Source organism: Vicugna pacos, chromosome 1, assembly GCF_048564905.1.
Source record: "Vicugna pacos chromosome 1, VicPac4, whole genome shotgun sequence".
Taxonomy (NCBI): Eukaryota; Metazoa; Chordata; class Mammalia; order Artiodactyla; family Camelidae; genus Vicugna; species Vicugna pacos.
This window is the reverse complement of record NC_132987.1, coordinates 95,829,256-95,840,052: the sequence shown is the minus strand read 5'-3', so window position 1 is coordinate 95,840,052 and position 10,797 is coordinate 95,829,256.

Below are 10,797 nucleotides of genomic sequence, written 5' to 3'. Positions count from 1 at the left end.
TCTATCCCAAACTCTGTTAAAATCATTTCTGCAGAAAAGGTTGTCAAATTTCCAAGTAAACATATCATTATCTGGCATTCATGCATTATGGATTTTTTCCCCTTTTTTTTTTTTTTTAGTTTTACATCTCATGCATTTCATTATCATTATCCGTTATCCAACTAGCGAGCATGCCCACTCCACAAATTCCGTGTAGTGTGTTCGTATCAGAGCACACAGTTGAATTAAAAGTGCAATACCAGACCCAGGCATTGTGGTTCGGTAGTTTACAATTAATTTAGTGTAACAATGCTAATTTAGGTCTGCATTAAGATTCCTTTTTCAAACATGCTGAAAATGTAATTGCAGTGTACCCAGGAAAATAATAGGAATGGCTTGCCCAATTTATTACTCGACAAAAGAATTAGTGTGATGGCCAATTAAAGGATGCTTTTAAATATAGTTATTATATTGTTTATCATGCAGAATTAACTCAAGGAAGGTTAAAGGTGTTATTAAAAACATTAATTTAATTCCTTCTATAAATGACACAAAATTATCATAAAACATGATATATGGTCATGGAAGAGAACTTTAATGAAGTCATGGAATAATTAGGGGAGTTATCATGATAATTTGCTATAATAAAATTAGAAGTCTAATAGCACATTTTCTTTTTCTTATTTTCAAAGGAGTAAGTGATAAGCTTGATAAAATTGGCTCTGTTATATTTTCAATAATGTATATTACATATAATACATTGTCTTCTAGCAGTAGTAACATTCTTGTTTCTTTTGTTAAAGATGGCTGCTTTTATTTCAAACCTATGAAGTAAAAAATGTCAATCATGTCTAATATTAACACTGACTGCTTTTTGTTGTCTTTCCAGACAAAGTGGAAGCACAAGCAAGGGAGGAGATTGAAAATCTGAATAAATGAAGGAAAACACACACACACACACACACACACACACAGTTTCTGTTTTCCCCAAAGTGATGCTTCAGCTCAGTTTACAATCTTTCGTTGGAGTTCCAGAAAACAAAGAATCTGTCCATGCTTCTATCAGTGTTCCTCAGAATCTTTTTGTTTGTTAAGCTATTAATTGGTTCTGTAGGGAAAACATTGTTAATTTTGCTGTTATCATTAAATGTTTGCTGTCCTAAACAAATACAATTAAATCTAACAGCAAAATCCTGAGTTTTTTTTAAATAGGTGCTAATAATCTTTATGAATTTCTAAGAATGGGAAATAGATTTCATTATTTCTCCCAAAACAATTATTTATTAAAGGACTAAGAATGTATTAACATTTCTAAGAACACGGCACATCACAAAAGACCTACATAATTTAGTTACTTTGGATATTAAAAAAATGCTGATTTTCAAATACCTAACAATTTCCATCCTCATGCAGGCTCTGAGATATATTATTTAAAGAGCTCAGAATGTCATTCAGGAAACTCTCCAGTCACTGCAATAACAACTGAAGTATATGAGGTAATGGTGATAAATATAAATAGTGATGAAACGTGTTAAAATATGTATTCAAATTGTATCCTTATCTCTTCACTATTGAGAACCAGAAATTTTGCAATTGTTGCATATAAGAATTTTCAGGTACTTCATCTTTAATTTTTTAGGTAATTCACAAACCCATTGGCTTAGGAACTGAATGCTGTAAGGGCACTTTTTTTATATTTTGGTGTGATTAGCCAGCAATCGCAGACTTCGTGTTCATGTTTATAACCAACTAAGCATTCCTGAATCTTGGTGATTATGATGAGAAATTGCTTAAGCAAAATCAGAATTAATAATGTGTAAGGGATATTTTCATTATTTTCATCTTTAATGTATATGAGAAATGTTATAAAATTAATGTATCACTCTGACTCCATGTCAATTTGTTAAGAACATTCAAATCCAAATGGGCGTCTTTATCACAAGACGCCACAAAGGAGAGGAAGAAAAAATTACCTGTTGCAACTTCAAAGAGATATCAAAATTTACCCTTTCCCTTTACATTATCCTAACCTCTAACATTATTATAAAATGCAGCTGTTTAACAATTGTGACTAGAATAGGGTTATGATAGCTGTTTGGATTTGAATTTAAAGCAATCCTATTCAAACTTGAAAAGCTAACTTTACGTTGAGACATACTTTGGCCTCCAGTGGCTGATTTATATCATGGGAATGATACTGGGTAATATTCTATAAACCAAATGGTTGTAAGTCATTGTCACTTTACACAATTGACTTCAGGGGGACCAAAGTAAATGTAAGAAGGGCTGTTTTCTGTTCCCCATACCTACTGTCTTATAATATCACTCCAACATTGGTTATTGAGTTATGATTAATCAGAGTTAGTAATAATATTTTATATATAATTTGCTAATAATTAACTTTGAAATATTATCTTCTAAGTGTTTTGGAAGCACAAACAACAAAATATATACTCCCTGGAATATTTTATTTTAGCACTGACAAAATAACAAAATGTTGATTTCATATCAGATTTACAGTCTGAATTTTCCTTTCCTACACTTTGGCTATCCTTAATCTGTATTTCTTTACTGTTGTCACTTCAGGGACATTAAAGCATCTCTGACCCTCTGTATTACCTAAAATATTTTATTTTTATTCATTTGAAACTCACTTCAAAAATCTATGAATCAGTCTAAATGCTAAGTAACAAACCATATTTTATGTTATTTGGAGAAAAGAATATCATAGAAATTTAAGAAGTAGGGAAAATATGCCTACTTTTTTTGGAAAACTACTGTTGTTTTAGGATAATGTCATTCTGGAATTAATTATGGTAAACTATTTTATATCCACTACCATTAATTTGAATGTATTTTTAGATGTCATTGATAACTTAAAATGAAAGCATCTTTTAACAAGATTTTAGTAATTGCTGAATCATTCACTAATCAATAAGCAGTTACAGAGTAACTACATTCAGGAAATTGTTCTAAACGTTTTGTAGAATTTAAAATACATTCGGTAGATCCCTGCCCTCAAAGAGCTCACAGTTTATTTAGAGGCATTTTGCATGGTAGTATTTGTTCCCATACATTTATTTTGCAACTACTTTATTCCTGAATTTTTTTACTTATAAAGATATTAACCACTACTCCAATACAAATTTTGTCACTATAGAAAGTGTTCAATTGTTCTGGGAAGAATTCCCACCCTATTCTAATATTCAGACCATGAAATGGGTAGTTATTCCTTGCCCGTGTCCTTTTTTTCTGGGAAGAAAAAATACTTCATCATGAATGTGAACTTGAAGTAAAATATGATATTAAATTCAAATTCCACTAACATCAGCCACCATTTTAAAAAATGTATTCTTTTTCTTTTTTCGTTTATTTATTTATTTTTTAATGGAGGGCCTGGGGATTGAACCCAGGACCTTGTGCATGCTAAGCATGTGCTCTACCACTGAGCTATAACTTCCCCCCTCAGGCACCATTTTAAAAGATAAACTCTCCTTATCTCCAAAATGATGACAAAAAAAAAATTCTATTCTACTTAATCAAATACACGACTATGCCTTTTAGGAAATATAATGCCTTTTCAATCAAGAGAGTGCACTCCTTTGTGTGTGTTTTCAAATTGGATTACATTGTCTCTGCTTATGTTGAGAAGTGTGAGAACTGAAAGGCTTAATTAAAAAAAACAAAGTAATATTTGCTTACATTTTCATTTATCTTTAGATAAACACTTAATGATAAAAAGTGGTCAGATTTACATTTTCAAATGCAGCATACTCCTATCACATCATTGGAGAATACTGGAATACCATCTAGCCAAAAGATGGATACACTGTACTTCAAGTAAAAAGAATATGCTTTAACACCAAGAATAATTGCATTCAAGATAGAGCACCTAATTACATATTAACATAATTTAAAATTTTCTTATAGTGCAATACATACATTTGGAAGACTATCTAGTTTTTAAAATAGCTAGATGGAGGCCATTTATGAGAGGCCACTCAGGGTAAGGAATAGAGCACAAATTGTTTTACTTTTAGCGCACAGTGTGCCTCTCTCTCATTCTAACCTTCTCTGATTACCCCAAGGATAAAGCTAAGTTAGTGCATTTTCCTTAATTGTATTTAAAATAAATCAATTAAACAATGTCTGTTTCCTTTTTGCCAACTTTTAAACATTGAAGTAATTAAATAGGATTTATACTACATGTATTTGTCTGTGACTTATTATTCCTTTCTGCAGATTATGTTCACAGCTTTCATTCAAGTCAATTCATCATCTGAACTTTGGTCTTTTCACCTCTTCACAGAATTTTACAGCACGAATATACAGTTACTTTATCCACTCTACTGGACATGGATTCCTGTGCTGTTTTCAGTCGTTGCTGTTATAGAACGAGCTTGCTCAGATGCACCTGTGCAAATGTTTCTACAGCATACACACTGGAACTGAAATTCTGTTACATCTGTATTGAACTTTATTTTGTAACAGCACCAAGGGAATTCAACTTCTCAAAAGTTATTAGACACTGAAATCAGAAGACTGCTGTGTTAGTCAAATGCAGGGAAACTGGCTTTCCCGGCAAATACGGTGGCTGGTGGCAAAGGGATTTACAAGCTCTGAAGCAGTGGTACCATTTTTTATATCCAGTCTCATATCATGCCAGCTGAAGCTGGTTTTCTACTAGAAGAGCCTCATAGTATCTGGCAGTCTTTCTATCGGCTTTGTGGTTGCTGACCACTTAGAATAAACCAGTCACATTTCTACTATGTATATAACTAGGAACAGAATTGCTGTGTCATAGGATATATGTGATTTCAATTTTCGTAGCGACTGCCTAAATGTTTATTTTCCGAAGCAGCGGACCAATTTATATTCCTAGCAAATGTTTATTCCTAGCAACTGTTCATAACACTGGTAACACTGGGAATCTTGAGAGGTTTTAACTTCTGCTAAGTTAAGAAGAACCAAGTTGATGTAGCTTATCCTGGTTTTACTTTGCATTTCCTGATTACTAATGAAATTGACCCTGCGGAAATGCTTATTCTTGTCTTCTGCCCACTTTTTCCTTGACTTGCTTTTTTCTTATAAATTTGTATGAATAATTTGTATACCCTGTATATTATAGTAACAATATCACATCTCCTAATAAGTGGATTTATCTGTCCACTCTTTTTATAAATTTGCATCTCATTTTAAGAAATATTTTTTATCCAAGATTTGAAGATAAAATGGTTTAAATTTTGCCTTCCAGAGTTATGTCCTTGGTTCATTTATAGCTAATTCTTTCCACCCTTTGGGTTTGTGTGTTAATAATCCTTAAAAGATCTAAGAAGAGATCTAAAGGAAATTGCAATTTATTCCAATAGGGCCAAGGGGATATTATTAAGAAAGTATAAGTTATTAGACTGATGCTACAAAGCCTAGCGTGGAGGAAGGATAGAAATTTGTTTTCTGTGTTCTCCTTATGGATTAACAATTTTTCCTGCCACCCGCTCTTTACTGAATATGCCCTCTTCTCTCCACTTATTAGCGAAACCTGCTCTAGCAGCTGTCAGGATCTGTGGGTCTCTTGCTAGGTTTCCTATTTAGTTTCTTGTTATATTTTCCAGTCCTGCTGCTAATACCAAACAGCAGTAAAAACCAAAAGCCTTTATTGTTTTAGAGCCCTGTCTCCTTGGTGGGAACTGAATTCCAATTTCCCAACTTTCCCAATGAATTCCAATGTTGGTTGTGTGATTTTGTTGAGAGCCTGCCACTGTTTTTGGAAAAGGTAAACGTCTCAAGGGGGAAAAGCATATCACACGCACGGCTCTGCTCTGCTGTGAATGCTTGCGTCCTCTCTAAACTCGTATGTGAAATCCTAGCCCTCAGAGATGGTGGTACGAGGAGGCAGGGCGTTAGGGAGGAGACTGGGTCACGAGGGCTCTACGCTCAGAACAGGACTATCACCTTTATAAACGAGGCCCCAGAGAGATGTCCAGCCCCTTCCTCCACCCAGGAACACAGGAGCCAGTTACTGGCAGTCTGCAACCTGGAAGAGAGCCTTGCCCAGAACCCCACAAGGCTGGCCCCCTGAGGTCAGACTTCCAACCTCCAGAACTGTGAGAAATAAATCATTGTTTATAAAAGCCCCCCGTCGGTGGCACTTTGTTGCAGCAGTTTGAATGGAGTAAGACAAACTCACCTCTCCCGGATTTCTGGCCCTCCAGGGTCTTGACCTCGTAAGTCTTTGCTGCTTGGGCCGCTCTCCAGTACCTAGAGCCAGTTATTCATCTTTTGCTCCTGTTCATTTTTTCTACTTGTGATGCAGGAAAAACGGATGTGGGGCATAAGGAGGGCCATGTCCCAGGCTTCGGTTGAGCCCCTGGGACATGCCCCACCAAGTGTGAGTCCTTGGCTTTGTACAGGAAAGAATTCAAGAGTGAGCCGCAGTTGAGTAAAGGTAGATTTATTTAGAGAGATACATCGAAAGGCAAGAGAAAGGCCACAAGGTGTGGGGGTTGGGTGCTCAGATTAGAGTAAAAGTAGGTACACACTCCATAGACAGAGTGCAGGCCGTCTCCGAAGTGGGAGAGAGAGAGGGCAGCGGCCACGAGGCGCCGTGTTGCCAGTTCTTACAGGCTTGGTGGCTTCATATACTAGTAAGTGGAAGGCGCAGTCTAACTAGCCTGGGGAAGGGGCTGGGATTCCCAGGAAGTTGGGTATTTCCCACTCTTTGATCTTTTGTCAGTAGCCTTGGGACTGTCATGGTGCCTGTGGGTGTGTTATTCACCATGTTAATATATTACAACGAGCATATAATGAAGCTCAAGTTCTGCTAGAAGTCAAATCTCTAACCATCTTAAGCCTCAAGGCCTACTGGGGGTTGAATCCTCCACCATTTTGATGTTAATTGCTGTATTTTTCCTTGAATGGCTGTGCCCTGCCCCCTTCCTGTCTCACTTGTTCTCAGCAAGAAGAATGGTCCAAATCAAATTAGTCCTCCATTACCATAGAAAGAATCAACCTGCCTATGGATTTTTTTCTATTATCATTTCACTTATAATTTTTAATTTTCTTTCTAAAATTCACCTTATGCATTTTATAGCCCATCTTTCTTATATTTTTTAAAAATTATTCTTAATTACTTCAAATCTGTTAACTTTTTAAAAAAATTCTGCATGTCATAATTCTGTATTATTTATAGTTCTCCTTCTATAGTTTGTTTTTCTTCTGCTTCAACTCATTGTGGCTTGCTTTCTCAAATGTTCAGAATTTCTAATATTAATATAAGCTCCTTTTCTTGAAATTTTCTCTGTAGATATTCTTGGTGATTTGAATCTAAATGCTTCCCTTCAGAGAGGATTTTTGTTTACTTTTGGAGGCCCTGTCAATGACGAACCACTTTACACTTTTTACTTGGGTATTTTCAGAGGATAAAATTATTGTGAATTCTGGGCTCTCACATAACTTATTATTTGCCTGAGGTAAGAGTTACCATGAAATACTTAAAAAAAAGAAATTACTTTCTCCTCACACTCCTCTATAACTAAGGCCAAGCTCGGAAAGTTTCCTCAGTGTCTTTCTCTATTAAGTGTCTTCTCCATTCCCACCACAATTCATACTTAACATACTGTACTTCAAGGGTTCCGACTTTCTTTAGGATTTCAAATCCTGTTTCTCACCCTTCAAGGGCATTAGGTATCACTTCCTGTTCTTGACATGTGGCCCATTAAAATCCAGGCAGTAAGCCAGCAAGACTGGCAGTTAACTCAGGGCAGATTCCTACATCAGTGTTCCTTCATTCTGTAGATTCACACTCTGATATTATTTTTTTCTGTTTCCATTGAATTTTCATACTATTTTTTGTCAGTTAGGCTGTAATCTTTAATATGATTTAAAACATATTTCAACCACCATTTTTTAGTGTTATCTACATAGAACTTTGACAGAACATTAAAAAAACAATTACAAGGTATTCCATCTTGCCTTAAATACAACTCCATCTGAATAGCATTGTGCAAATTTTTCTTAAACATTTAATTGAAGGACCTTTCTCTAGTAGAGTATTTATAATCATTTGAAAGAAAGATATTACACAAGTCCAAGATATTATTATAGCTTGTTTTTACATAGAAAGATAATCAAGTATCTCTAGAAAGAAGTCTACAAATTGTGCTTATGACCTCATTTTTTAGTTCTAAAACAAAAATATTAAAAAATCAAACATCTTGAATAAAATAATAAAAAACACAATGGTTTATTATTAGAGCTTAATTATCCTCTCACTGTTTATTTTACAGGGTCAGTGATGCTTCCTCATTTTAGCACTTAAAATACTTAAATTGAATTTCTAAGTGGAAGTATAAGGTTATAAGCTAATTTTGAGTCTTTTTCTATAGCCTCAGATAGGTCAGATGCTTTGAGCCTTGTTTGAATCTTTCTTGCAGCATTAACTAAAACAATTGCTAAGAAGATACAAATACCAGATCGAAATAAAATAGAATCCAGGTAAGGACTATCACTGGACCAATTACTTGTATCTAATGATCAAGTTCAGTGACATATACCAGGCATTGATGAGAATCTGTTCCATTTGAGAATGGGAACAAATCCTTTTCCCAGGGGAGGGGGTACATGACAAGCAATGTATACAAAGATGAAGGGATCCAAGAGTGAATGGCTTTCCTGCACTGTATTGCCTGTGCCAAATCAGCCCCATATTTTTGGACAGTGCAGGACCCAAATGTGGAGGGACTGTGACATCAGAATTTGTGTCTGGTAGCCATGAGATTACTGCTGTGCTGTTGCTCTGTATGCTGTGTTGCTTCTTGCTTGGTGGCATTCTTTAGAGCTAAGTAAATTCAGTGCTAAGTGAAGGCTGTGGTGTCTCATAAGTATGACATCAGTCTGAAACCAGGACCCTATTCCTACCACAACAGAGAAGAGAATCAACTAAATATCTCAGAGACAGTTAAATAAAAATAAAAAAAAGAGAATTTCAGAAGTTGATAATGTTTCTAGAAACTTCCTGAAACAATCTAAAGATGAAAGCTATATGTAATAAATAATCATTTTTTAAAAGTGTGTGATTAAAATGTTCAGTTTTATATTTCAGGTTATATGAAATTTACTGGATAAAATCAACTTTTTAGGACATGAAAGGAATGAGAATACATTTCATTGCTCTCTAGAGCCTAAATGTTTATGTGTCCTCAACTAATAAAATGGATTTGATAGCCCTTTCTCCTGTTGAGATTTCAGTTGTCTAAACTATTTTATAAACCCTATTGTTCTAAAGGTTTACACTCAGGTAATTTATCTAAAATAAGACAATTCTTAGGCATTACATGCCGGAAGATGTTTGTATATGCAGCAGAAATTCTTTAAAACATATACCATAATCAAAATGTTGAATTTTGTATCACACCTACTCTTACAATGTCTGGTGTCACACTACATTGTTGAAGAAAATTGTTTTCTTATTCCTTCTGCTTCTAATTGAGCCTAAATGTCTTCATAGTCTGGCATATGATTAATAGAGAAGTGAATTTGAAAAGTTATGTTAATGTCAAGATAACACAAAAAGAAAAGAGAAATGCAAAAAAAGGCTTCTATAAACAATAGAAATCACATGATACTTCTTTAAAACCTCCAGTATTTAAGGCATATAAAAGAAGAGAGTAAGTCATCAAATCTATGTGTAAGTAAAATTATGATGGTATGTTTATTCATTCATCTCAATTCTGCACCATGTACTTAGGGATAATAAATAACTTTGTGTCATGCATTGATAATCCCTGCGGGGAGCCGCTCGTGACGGAGGGCTGCCGAGCACAAAACTTGGGCGTAAAACCCCAAAGTGCAGGGCGCCAGGCTCTGAGATTGAGGCTGCCGAGCACAAAACTTGGGCCTAAACTCCCACAGTGCGGGGCGCCCGGCTCAAAGGTCAATTGAGTCAGAACAATCTCTGTCCCGCCACCCCTTTTACTAAAGAATGCACCAGGTGTGCTAATGCCTGAGGAAATATCCTTGAGCTACTTACTAAGTCACAAAGGACCTTCAGAGGGAGAGAGATGATCGGCACACAAATCAGTGATCTTCTTAGAAAACAATCACCTGAGCTAAATATACACGAGTCACGATGTTAGCCTAGAGGAACAATGTCTTAGCTTATCATCTTGGTTCCAGGAACTCTTAATCTTAGTTTTACAAGAACTGTAAACAATAATGATGCCTGTAACAATATACAAGTTAATGATTTTAGTACACGTTGTTAATGTGCCTTAAAACAATACCTTTACCTACATGCAGGAATGTATGAGCTAATGGGTTAAAATCATATAAATTAACTGCAAGAAATAAACTCGTCGTCCACTCTTGACCTAGCGTCTTGCGGGCTAGAGTGAGACCCTCTCAACCCCAACTTTTCTTGTCTTGCTGTCTTTTTGTTACGTCTTTCCTTTTCTCAGTCCTGCAGCACAGGTTTCTGGACCTGATCGATTGTCGGCAGGCTCCGACAAATCCCTATAATCTTAATATGGCCTGCAGACAGTTTACACATAAATATGGCAATCAGTTTGGAAAACAATGTATAGAGGTCCTTAGCTGTCTGTCAGTCCTGTGTTATCTGTATCTATTTGAGTGCGTGTGTTTGCTTCTGTGTGTGTATATTTTATATACATCATATTAGATACAATTGATCCCAGAGCAATGCAGATCTTACTATAATGGATTCTCCCCTGTTCAAAAGGTGTGTAACCTTTTGAATAAGATATTATTAATTTAGAAGTAGCTTGGCCATATTTGAAAAAAAGAAAAATTTGAGACAATTTG